This window comes from Canis lupus, chromosome 38 (assembly GCF_011100685.1).
Source record: "Canis lupus familiaris isolate Mischka breed German Shepherd chromosome 38, alternate assembly UU_Cfam_GSD_1.0, whole genome shotgun sequence".
Classification (NCBI taxonomy): Eukaryota; Metazoa; Chordata; class Mammalia; order Carnivora; family Canidae; genus Canis; species Canis lupus.
Window position 1 is genome coordinate 11,329,252 of NC_049259.1, and position 13,356 is coordinate 11,342,607.

The window sequence follows — 13,356 nt, forward strand, 5'->3', positions numbered from 1 at the left end:
CATTCTGTTCACCTAAAAATAATAAATTGTTTTTAAAAATTTATTTTCCCAAGTATTTTTTGAAGATGCTTGACCACGTACCAATACCATTATTTCTATTTTACTCCTCTGAAATTTTAGTTATATGTGAAGAAACATGTTGTGATAATGTGTCATGCATTAAATTACCATTGACGTGGAAGGTCTCTTATACGTACACTAAAAGGCAGTAATGTTTATGTTTATAGTCCATTTTAAATTGAATGCTTCATTAAAAGCATGTCTAAAAAAGCCAAAATAAATAGCCAAGATAATGACCAAAGAATTTAAGCTCCAAAAAAGAATATGAAGAAAAGGAGGTTTAAATGATCTGTCATACAACATATTACCTAGCCATCTGCCTTTATTTCAGTTGGTTTCCATAAATAAGTCAGAATCAGTAATTAAGAAAAAAAAAAACTTTTAGAAATTTAAAAAAATACTTTGGCTTTGTTAGTTGATCCATTTTACTATTCTGGGAATCTTATGATTAAAAAACATCCAGTTTCAGATTTTTTACACATTAAACAAATAATATTGAGAAAAGTTTATATTTACAACACTTGCAATTTTTTTTTATTTTTTAACATTTGCAAATTTAAAGAGTTACATTAAAAGTATGTTAATAAGTATAACCCCAGCTCCTCATCCAATAAACTGAAGAGGGAATGGATAGAATTTCAAGAAAAAAATAATTAATGAAACAGAACAAACTTCTACACCTCAATGTAATCCACTGTTTTCTTCAGAATCAATGGTAATGAAATAGAAGAATAACACGTGTAAGATTTGATTATTTGTATATACTTCCTGAACAGTAACAGCCAAACTAGGCATTAAACTTTCCTTTTATCTTTATCTTAAGGGAAACGCTTTTTCTCTGTAAACCTAGCTTGGGTTTTAACGATAGCATAATGATGCTCAGTTAAACTCTCCTGATGCCTAAAGACTCATGGAAGTCAATGCATTACTCTGTCTTCATATACTAGACTAGATGTAGACAACTGACTTTGTGTGGCAAGACATCTTCATCTCACTTCGTTCTCTAAAACACGTCTACAGCATTAACAGTGCAATTCCTTACTGTGAAAAATATCTTAATATGTGCATTAACTAAACATCTAGATATAGTTACACACACAAATGCATAATTTCCCATTTTTCAAACCTGATTTTTAAAAATCTTAGGAAATCTGTAACTTTTTAAGGCATCTGAATATAACTTTTTAAAAAGGCAATAAAAGGAAAGAAAAGAAAAAAAGAGAAAAGAAAAGAAAAAAAAAGAAAAGAAAAACTATTGATTTCCTATTCCTATACCACTCAACACTCTCCAAATATCCCCATGGAAATAAATTGTAAGAGTAGTGGGAATGGAATGTTTACTATAATATGATAGGTTATTGACTCGTGGGTGCTGTATGATACCACAGAACAATCTTGACAACTAATGAAAATTCTCAAACAATTCACCAGACTGACCAGTGTATTGGAGAATACAGTGAAGTATAGTTAATATATATCCTGAAATTGCTTTGCATATTAGAGAATATGCAATAATAAAGAAGGAAGGAGCAATGAATATTAATATAAATGTTTGGTTAGGTTGCAATGAAATGTCAAAGAGATTAGGTAGAGAATTGAAATAAACTGCTAATTAGGAAAGATGGGTAAACAGAATTTTTGCCCTCATAAGGCATGCCATCTCTGGGAAGAAAAACAGACAATTAATGGAACATAATAGGAGACAGAATGAAAATAACTATATATATTTTAATGTTTTTTCTAATGTTACCTTTCACAAAGTTAAAGAATTACAAAAGAAATCCCTTCTTTACTTATCACAAATATTATTTTATTACCATCCTCTTCAATATATAAAAAAGTTCAGTAATTTAAAAAAATTTTAAATTATTACCATCCTCTTCAATATATAAAAAGTTCAGTAATTTAAAAAAAATTTTAAATTAATAAACCACGTAAAAAACAAAAGTACATAATCCATTCTAATTTTTTCTTTGCCCACCAATATCAGACTTTGACTCAAATTTATGTTTTAAACACAAACTTAAATAAATAGGTATCAGGTATCAGGTATTGTAAGCTGGAATAGACCTTGCTAATCAAGGCCACACAACTCAGTCAGAAGGTACTTTAAGTTATCCTTGTAGACTCTTAGAAGGCTGTGTCAATGCTTGTGGAAAAGAATATGCCTATCTGAGGACCCTGCCCAGATATAATTTGCAAAAATTGGATCAAACTAGGGGAAAATTTTTCACAAGAATTTAGGTTTCCTTAATTAGCTTTTAAATGTTTGTTTACGGATCATTAACCACTTAACAAAGAGGCTGAAGGAGTGTACACTTAACACTGAACATATATTGCTGTAAAAGCACAGTCAGATATGAATGTGAAACAACCCTAATAAAGGCATCAAAAATCAGACTTAGGATGGAAAACTGTAGTTCATGCTGAAACTTTGAGAAACAAATACAAAGGAAGTTATACTAATAATATGGGGGAATTATTATCTGATATTTGTCTCTTTATATTTATTTTAAAGGACTTTAAACGTGATACTTTCAATATCATCTACTAAGCAAGAAAAGTGCTAAAAAGAATTCTTGTAATTGTGTTAATTCAATTTTGTTTGTATTTGTTCTTGGTTTTTCTCCTCCAAATTATTTCTCCTGTTAAATGGAGTATGGAATCACTATGGGCCTAATGAAGCCCCAAATGATTAAGGAATCTCACCACAAGCCAATTACTCAATACTTCAGATAATAACACATTTGCAACAGACTCCTATGGATATTCTTCTCCTTCTTCTTTGTGGAAATGTTCTGTTTCTTCCAAGAATTTATGAATCAGGATGATAATAAAATAAGCAAATAATATTCACAGTACAACTCTGACTTTATGAATCTTAAAAATTTTTCTCTGTTGGCAACTCTGTATATCCGGGTCTTATTTCAGAAATCAGAATTTCTCTCTTGAAAAAAAGGTGACAGAAGAAAGAAAGGAAAGAAACAGTGAAGGCAGGAAGGAAGGAATAAAAGAAGAAAAGAAGAGAGGAAGGGAAGGAGAATGGATGGGATACAAAAGATAAATCTGATAGCCATTAGCCTTAGTAGTAGGAAAGTGTTAGGCAAAAACTTACTCTTTAATCCTTAACCAAAAGGAAAGTGAAGCCACCACATTCTGTAAACTGATCTATATGAAGTGAATTCCCAACTGTTATTTTGTGATCGTTTTAAAGGTATTCATCAATTGTACAATTATTGTATTGTAATCCTATCAAGAGTGTGGATGGAATTTACCCTGCTGGCCATGTTCTTTATCTAAAAATGCTAATGCAAACTTCAAGTTGAGAATTTTAATATATTGATCTATCAGTCGGCAAATTGCAGCCTAGCAGAATTGCACAATGCTGCAAGTCAAATAATTCACAGTATTACAAAGCAATATTCATGTGGACACAACTTACTCTAAAGTGTCGGCCTATGATTTTATTCCATAAATATTTATTGAGCACGCTTGTGTGGCAGGGGTTGCCCTGGGAACTGGAGACACTGTGGTAAACAAGACATAGCTTTTGTAGGTAGGACATTTATTCAAGGAAATACTTTGCTTTCTGAACTAAAGATGATTCTTTAACCACACAAATAAATACATTAGGGTTAACAACCAAACTTTTTCTAATAGTTTCCCATAGCATTTTGTTCTTTTTAATTATGGCTTACAAAACCTTAATACGTTTGCCTAATATGTCTTTCCCCAGTAACTATCAATGTCTGATTTGGGGCACAGTGGAAAGAGTTTTTTTGGTTTTTTGTTTGTTTGCTTGTTTTTAAAGATTTTATTTTCTTTATTCATGAGAGATACAGAGAGAGAGGCAGAGACACAGGCACAGGGAGAAGCAGGCTCCTCACAGGGAGCTCAATGGGGGACTTGATCCCAGGACCCCTGGCGTGAGATGAAGGTAGACGCTCAACCACTGAGGCACCCAGGTGTCCCAGAGGAAAAGCTTAAAGTGAAAATTTTCTAACATCCTACTCAGGACTCTTAAAATATAGTATATGATAGATATTTTATAAGGAAGAGAAATAGCATTACCTAATTTAATCCTTCCTCTGAATGCTCATAGGCTTGAACTCTTTCTTTGGACTTAACCACTTCCTGTGTAATAAAATCTGTACCTACACCTTCCCTATCTCAGTAAGTGGCAACCCAGTAGTTCAGGTAAAAGAAAAACAAAAACAAAAACAAACATTTGAAGTTATTCTTAAACCTTCTCTGCCTCTCATACCTGATTTCTGGCTCCTCAGAAGAACCTGTTAGCTTGATCTATGATTAGTAATAATCATAGTCACTGCTCACTACATACCAGGAATTGTCCTGAATGCTGTACATACATATTAACTACTTTAATCCTCATGTAATCCTATGGCTTTGGCACTTTAACGTACCCATTTATTTATTTAAGATTTTATTTATTTGTTCATGAGAGACACATCAAGAGACAGAGACATAGGCAGAGGGAGAAGCAGGCTCCTCATTGGGGGCCCGATGTGGGACTCGATCTTGGGACTCTGGGATCATACCCTGAGCTGAAGGCAGATGCTCAACTGCTGAGCCACCCAGGCATCCCTAATGTGCCCATTTTATAAATGAACAACAACAACAACAATGACCCAAGGCACAAAGATGTTGAGTAACTGCTCTAGGTCACAAGTGAGAAAGTAGAGGAGTCAGAATTTATCCCAGATAATCTCATGCCAGAGACCATGCACTTAACTGTGCCCAAGACGGCCATAATGTTCCCTTTGGTGTGACTAAGCTTGAGACAGGTTTCTTCCTGACTGTAGGTCCCTGACTTCTCTTTTCATAGACCATTACTTTAGAAAATTTGTAATTACAATTTCTTTATCTCTTTGAAATGGAGATAAAATTTCTCCTAGTCTTTTGCCAGTTTTGCCAGGAGTCTCTTTCTCAGGGACCTAGAAGCCTTCATTTTGCAATGGAATCATTGAAGGAGATGGTGCCTTTATCTCCTGGTGTCTCTGGGAGGATAGAAGCCTGACTTTGATAAGGGACAATTAGCAAATACAGGTGCCCAAATCACCGATTTCCCCTCTTGCCCTTTTCCACTAGCTTGTCCTAGTGCTTTCTTTTCTTTTTTTTTTTTTAATAGCAGACTTGAGTTCAATCTCTCTCCCTTATTGCAATAGTATTGAATAAAGCCTCCTTTGCCTGTTTAATCTGCCTGTTGTGATTTTTCTTTGAGAAAAGTCATGCTGTAATTTCAAAACATAACCTGAATTGCAAACTTCCTTGCTATCTGCACTGCTAATCACTCTGATCTGAGCCACCATCATCACTCTTGGACTGATCCTCCTCCAAATTCTTTCCTCCCTTTTTCAACAGAGGATAGAGTGATCCCGTTAAAACCAAAGTTAGTATGTCATTCCTTTGCTCGAATCTCTGTCATAGATTGGACCATGGGCCACAATAGTCAGCCCTCGCATCCATATCCTTTATCACATGACTTTACATTTCTTCCACTAGAGGTGGAGGGCATCCTCCGGCATCTTGACTTTGGACTCAACCATATGACTTCTTTGGCCAATGAAATATCAGTAGATGCAAGGCAAGCAGAAACTTAAACTACCCCTGTGCATTTGAACCTTCTGCCATAGACCTCAGGCATTGCTATGAAAGAACAATTTTGTTTTCACAGTTCACTGGTTTATTATTACACTTGAAATGCCCTAGGGCTCTGGAGGGGCCAACAAAGAAAGGGGTAGCCCCTGGGTCTGAGGAGCATAAGAGACACAGAACAGACCTGTGCTCTTCATCTTGGGAAGAAGCTCATTTGAGAACTTAGATCAGCTGACCAACCCAGCCAAACATGCAGGAGTGAGAACAGATGATTGTTGCCAAGCTGATAGATTTGGAAATGATTCTTTACAATGAGTTACTGTGAACCGTTGCCGATTGATAAAGCTACCAATCAGTGTCCCTCTTATCCCGAGGGGGCTGGCCTCTAAATCTATAGAGCAGGTATGGTGCCGCTACCTCTCTAACTTCATCTCCTGTTTACATCCCTTTTATCTGCTTCATTCTATCAGCACTGATGCCCTTTGCTCCTCCTCAAACAGGAAGCAAGCTCGCTCCTACCTCAGGGCTTTACATGAGTTATTCCCTCGCTTAAAATTCTCTTGCCCCAGGTGTCTTAGCAATGCTTGCCTTCAACTCTTTTGCATTTTTACTCAAATGTTACCTATCACTGGGGCCTCTCTTGCCCAACATAGGATTTTACACCCTTAGAAATGCCTGTTTTCCTCTCCCCACTGATTTTATTCCTTATCGTTTATTACCAACTAGCATACTGGTTGCCTTGATTCTGGACTGACTTTCCATTAGAATATGTTTCATGAATGTGGATCTATTTTTTTTTTTTTTTTAATGTCTCCAGCACCTAAAATAGTAAGTGGTCAATCAATACTGGTTATTAAGAATGAATTTGTGTGAATATCTGTCCTTTTCCATGCAAGTCAGAGTCTTTCTGGTTCCCCGCTGCCAGAGACTCCTGCTCACAATTGAGACTAGCTGCCCACTCTTGCAGGCTCAGTCCTATGTTGGCTTCTCATCTGAAACCTGGCGAGAAATAAACTAAAGAGCCTTAGTTCAGCTGGGAATTCAATATTATGGTATTTGGTTTGACTTTCAATCCTCATATCCCATTATATCCCCTTTCTTTAAATTGAGCTCATTTATGCCATTCTGGCCACTGGGTGCCTGTCATGTTCCCTCAACTGAAGTATCCCTGATAAGTCAGGATTTAAGCCAGATCTTGTTTTTCTCTACTTCCTCTGGCCACATAAACCTCTCTCTCCCACCCATCCATGTAATGGACTTCTGCCTTTAAACCAGCATAAAAAGCAGAGGAGGATTGAGGAGGAAAGGGAGCCAATCAGAGTCTGCTTTGATGCCTCTGATCACAGAAGCAGAGTCAGCAGTTAACCAGGACTTGCATCAGCACAGATTTTGAGAGGAGTACCAATTTTGTGTGTTTAACACGAGTCAAGTACTTTTACATACACTTTCTTGTTAATGTTAATCCTCATAATGACAAAATGAAAGGCAGTTTTATCTCTGTTTTATTGATGAGATAACCAGCTCAGAGGGATTAAGAACAAGCCCAAAGATCACAGAGCTAGTGAGAAGCTGGACCAATTTCTGAACCTAGAAATTTCTTATTTCTGTCTCTGTTTTTTTTTTTTTTTTCCACCAGATTGAAATTGTTCTAATCAGTTCACATCCAGCAGTTGTCTTTTCTCTTCCTCTGTCCTGCAATCCTATTATTTGATTGATTTCTGGTTTCCTCCATTAGACGATAAACACTCTTGAGGATATGGAATGTGTCTTCTTTATCTTTCTATTTCCCTTTTACTGCCGCCAAAGAACCAACACAGTATTTCATGAAGTGGGCATAAGTAATCATCTCTTATACAGAAACAAATGTATTTTATAGTATATAGGTAAATATTTTAAAGATATAATACGTTATATCTTGACTTATCTTGATTAGAACTACTGTCTGAAGCTCCCAAATATGAAAATCAGTAGCAATCATGGCATCCATTCTCTACTACACCCTGCCCTATAGTCATTACAAATGCAATGTATTAATTTTTTCTGCTCTTGCTTTACTACTGTGCTATCATTACTTTTTTTCCCCTTAATTTTCTGGAATATTGTGTCAGCAGGTTGGTGGCTATACTCTCTAGTGCAAGCTGTCCCCTCAACAATCAAACAAGTCAATGAATTTATTGCTAGGTATTAAAGCAGTCTCAGTTTTGTATTGAATGTGACACTAGTTTTTACAAATGTTCTAACCTGAGAAACTCGCAAATACAAAGAAGATCAGTAAATACAAATTACTATTCATCACTGACTCAACAAAAATTGATTGGATCAATACTAATAATTGGTGGTTTTAATTATCTTATTACTCAACATTTTGAACTTAAAAAAAAAAAAACTGCATCAGATTTAGATGGTTGAATCTGGGTATCTAGAAACTAGCCCTAAAGATTCACTCTCTCTGATCTGACCTTCTATTAGTCCCACCAAACATTCAAATTTACTCTGGCATCTTCTGAACGCCTGGAAAGATTTGAACGCAAAAATGAATACTTTATCCTAGATAATTCATTTTTGATATTGGGCTTTGGTTGCTGCAAAGAAGTTTTTGAAGTGTCTTGCATGTCTATCCTGTACAATTTAGTCCACAGATAACTGTAATATGGGAAAATATCTAAAGTGAATGTTTTAGAGAAATAATACCTTTTTTTGAACAAGTCAAATTGCCTGTCCTTGAGTCTTTTTATCCCTATGGCATGTCAAAACACTGCAATATTCACTGACCTTTCAAAGTTTGTAGTTCTAGCTCTTTTAGTAAGCTTTTGAAATTATGTAATACTCTGTACTACATTTTACCTTTTGTACTTGTAATTCATGTGAATCATGTTCACTGCACCTTATTTTTCCTTTTTCCATTTCCAAGTTATATAGGGAGATATTTCAAAATCTTCTCCATTTGAGGAAAAATGTCAAAATATGTAAGTTATTTGGAAGGAAAAACAATGAGATGTTTAGTTCATATTTTCTCTGGCTTCTCATTTATCTGGTCAGTGGAAGATTGTGGAGTTCTTATTGACAAGGATGTTATTTGGGCATTCCAGCAATATTATCTGTGAAAATGTTTTATTGCTGTAGATGTACTCAGGTGAAGGATACTCTGCTACATTTAGGATATGCCAAATTAATTGCACACCAATTAATCTGCGATTTGGAGAAATCATTATTAGTTACAACACATTGCTTCTTCGATGAGAAGAATATGTGTATGACATTTGCTGTCTGCATACCTCAGTAAGGACATGCATCATAGTACATTTGGCAGCATCTGAGAGAAATGATACATTTTAAAGCAATTCTATAATGTGGCACTATAAATGTCTGCAGGTGTCTCTTTGGAAATGTTACCTAGTTACTGAAGCTAATTTCTTTGCATATAGCACCCCCTGCCTTCAGTAAATGAAAAACATATGTACAAAATAGCTTCAAGGCAGCTTGGTTTATGCAATAGTTGTGATGCTTAAAAGATGCTTTATGTCTTCTCGGCAAAACATAAGCTAAACAAAATAAAAAATTAAAGTGTGGAAAATAATGAAGAGAAACGGAGAACGCCCAGAGACAAAGACAAATCTAGAAAAAAGAAGAGACCTAGAATGAGTGTCTGTATGTATGTGCTCTGTGCATCTTCCTCTTACTAAGTTGGCTGGCATCTAGCTAAACAGGTAGGTCTAATATTTGGTCTCTGGAAAAACTGGCTGGAGGCAGAGTTCAACTGCAGCATCTCTTTGCATCCCATCAAATTCACTCACTGAAACGATAGCCTTTCTTCTCCATCCAAGCCAGAGTGACAGACAGCTGCAATTAGTAGCTGTGGGTAGAAGAATATGGGATTAAAAAATCAATGATTCAAGAAGGAGAGATTGATGCTGACACTTGCTGTCATGTCAGGGGACCTGCAAAAATGGAGCAGTATGTGAGAAGGCAATCTTCTCACTTTGATTTTCTTTAAAGGCATATTTCACAATGATTCTAAAAGGGAGAAAAAGAAAAGTGTGCAATGAAGGAGAAGAGGTGAGTGTATGAGTAGAAGGGTACTGGGGAGATTGTATCTTCACCGAAATGGTAAAAATAAAGTTCCACCCCTCTTCTCTCCACTTTCAACAACGTGGGTGGTATTAATTATTCTTGTAGTGTCCTTAGCCCAAACTGGAGGACACTCAAGTGTTGGGATAGTGGAGTTGGAGATCCAGTTGTGTGTAGCAGAAGGACACAGGATGGCTTTCTGATCATTGCCCCTGATGTCTCTCCTGGAGGCAAAAAACAGGTGGAAAACAGACATCAAGAGACAGAAATATAGCAAAGAGAGAAAAAGACACAGGAGAAAAAAAAAATAGGTCAAGACTTAAAAAAAAAAAAAAAAAGAAAGAAAGAAAGACTAAGGAATTGTTTGACACATGACAGAAATGCAGGCTTGGAGAAAATCCGGTGCTTGAAGAGTAAAGCATTTGGGACAAAGGCTTTCATCATCAGTGGGGCTTCCCCAGTGCTATATGGCCATGGGCTCGGTTTTGCAGCACCAAGCAGGAATAGATAGAACAATGAATCCAAATAAAAACTATATTTTTGTTTGACATTACCTCTAGCAAGAAATAGTCAAATGGAAATCAATAGGAGTGTATGCTGTTATAATCCCTGAAACCTTTTCGGCAGTGTTGTTTGCTTACTGGGTTTCAAAACAATTCAAAATGGTAATTCTTAAAACATCCACTTCACTGCTGCTTACATTTTTGACACAGCTTTCTACCGGGTTACTTTATTTGATTGCTTTCTTCATGTTATTCCTCCAGAATCACTACGAAACCCTCCCTGAACGCTCTGCCTGGAGTGAACCCTCTTCCATTCCTGCAAAGTACCTGGAACTCACCTCAGCTGTTGCACGTAGCATCCTGCAGTGCAGTCATCTTTCACCGAAAGTGAGTTCTTGTGATGTCACCAAGACAATGGCATAGGTTGTTCCTGACTTCACTCCACCTCTTCAGACGAACAACTAACATTGATTCAAGAACAAGACATCACTGAGAGAATCCTAGAACACAGAGGCGAGGCTAAAGCAATCCTTACACCACAGAGACCGAGACAGACTGTAATAGAAAGTTAAGGGAAGTGACCACACGTACAGTCTTCCCCCAAGGCCAACACAGCATCACGAGGAGAGGTCTCTCTTAAGCACTAATTTCCTCCAGTGGAGAAAAAGAACCCAGGGGGACAACTAGCCCCAAATGAATGTGCTGGGTTCAACCATAAGGAATCTGACTGTAGGAAAAGGCAGAGAGGGGCGCACAACAACCATCACACAGACCTTAGTGGACCAAATTTGTATCTGTATTTTTCAAGTATTAGTCCCAATTAGAGGTTTTGCTCATCTGTAGAACCAAGTCAAGGGTGCACTCTGCTTAGGGAACTCTTCAGAGGGCAGACCTGGCTGATTCAGCCCCTCAAGCAAGAAGTTTGGCTTAGCCTAGAGCCCCATTTTAACCCATTGTGAAGGGTGCCTTTTGACACCATCTGACCAAAAGGGTTAATAACAAGGCATCAAAGCTGTGTAGCTCAGCGGTGCTTGAGACTAGAGGCAGATGAGCAGAGCTGATTGTCTCAGAGCAAAGCCCTTACCAGGCACACTTTTCTCATATTGTGCACAGGCAGAGGAATTAATTCATAACCAAGACTGAAGGTATCTCCCCGCCCCTCACAACCAGAAAGTGTAATTGGAAAATTGAGACTTGCCTATAGAGGACTCTCCACTTCCCGCTTAGGCAAGGGAGCTGAGACATAGCCCCACCCACCATGGAGAGTGTTTTTCTAACCCCATAGACCAGTAGGGCTGGAGACAACTCCTGGATTTTGTGTAGCCCAGCAGCCCTTAAACTGAGTACTGGACAGGCTGAGCTGATAGCTTGCAGAGCAAAGCCAGTGGCTCTCCTGAGTCAGGAAACTTGGAATACAGGTCGGCTTGAATTAAGACAACAAAAAGCTTTACCTGCTTTGGATCTGCTTCTTCCACTGCACCTGGAAAGGAAGCCTAATTCATAGCCCTACTCACTGCCTAATACAGCCTTCAGCCTGTCAAAGCAGGAACCCTAACCAGAGCACATAGAAAGCTTCACAGATCATTCAACAGTCCTACGTATGGTGGCATTTGAACAGAGACTACAGCTCATGGCTTCCTCATCTGCAGATCAAAACTGGCAACTTCATGTGACCAGGGAATTTAGTGCACACTCTGGACTGATTTAGGTCCACAAGCAATGAACTGTATAGGCCCTGGGTTTTGTCTTTATGCTCTGTCAGGGCAGGAAAGCTAATTCATAGTCTCATCTACTACTCAATAGAGTACCCAGTCCCAACTATCTCGGAAGCCTGGCCAGAGAATCCAGGCAACCATGGAACCTATCTTAGAGCCTCATTTGCATAGGGAACCAAGCCAGCTGTCTTAGCCAACTGTTTGCAGCCAGTAGCACAACCACCATCCCTAGAACTCAAACAGTTGTGTTCCCCCAAAATAGACTATACTAGTAGGCCCCAATTGCCCAAGGACATTATCAGGAAACACACATAGAAATGAAAATTAAGCTGATGGATGAAGAACTGTCTCTGCCTTAGCAAACCTATAAAATTCTGTAAGAGAAACTTGATTATTCAAATTCACAGATGCCAACATAAGGAATTAAGGATCATGAAAAATTAGATAAATATGACACCATCAAAGGGAGTTTAGTGAATGACAAAAACAAACAAAAAAACTGACATCCAAACAAAATTAGGAGAGCAATGAATGAACAAAATGAGAAGTTCATCAAGGAAATAAGAACCATCAAAAACAAACAGAAACCCTAGAGTTGAAAAATACAATAACAGAAGAATTTAATAGAATCTTAAAAGTAAATGTGAGCATGCACAAGAAAGAATCAGTGACCTGGAGGATAGGATATGGGAAATTACTCAGTCAGAACAGAAAAAAAGAGAAAGAGAGAGAGAGAGAGAGAGAGAGAGAAAAGAAATAAAGAAATCCTATTAGAATTATGAAACACATGAAAAGAAACAGTATTTGCACTTGGGGAATTCCAGAAGGAGAAGAGAAAGAGAAAGGGACAGAAAGTATATTTAAAACAATAATAACTGAAAACTTCCTGAACTTAAGAAGAGAAATGAACATCCAGATCAGGCAATCCAAAAAATCCAAATAGGTTTATAGGACTACACTGAGACACATAATTAAATTGTCAAAATTCAAAGACAAAGAAAAAAAATTAAGAACAGTAAAAGAGAGTAGTTACATGCAACTTAAAAAATGTACAGCCTAAAACCATGAAATGGTTTTAGAATGAACAAGAATGAAACAAGAATAAAGCTTTTTCACATAGATCTTGGTAATTATTTTTTTTTTGTATATGACACCTAAAACATGGGAAACAAAATAAAAAAAGAAACTAAAAATCTTCCACACAGCAAAAGAACCCATTAACAAAGTTAAAAGACAATCTATATAGAATATGAAAAAAAAATTCCAAAGCATATATAACTTTCTGTATCATATATCTGATAAGGGATTAATATCTAACTATAAAAAGAACTCATACAACTCAATGGCAAAAAAAACCCCAGATATCCCAATTAAAAAGTAGGTAAAAGGCCTGA

At 37.0% G+C, this 13,356-nt stretch overlaps 1 long non-coding RNA gene across 1 annotated transcript; it reads right to left on the reverse strand.

The window, feature by feature from the left end:
• Window positions 1-7,230: 7,230 nt before the first annotated feature.
• Window positions 7,231-12,082, reverse strand: LOC102155620. The gene is made up of 4 exons (XR_005385698.1): window positions 11,699-12,082; window positions 10,586-10,708; window positions 8,521-9,529; window positions 7,231-7,470 (listed from the first exon to the last, which is right to left on the reverse strand). It is a non-coding gene; the product is annotated as an uncharacterized LOC102155620 (long non-coding RNA).
• Between the last annotated feature and the right edge of the window lie 1,274 nt (window positions 12,083-13,356).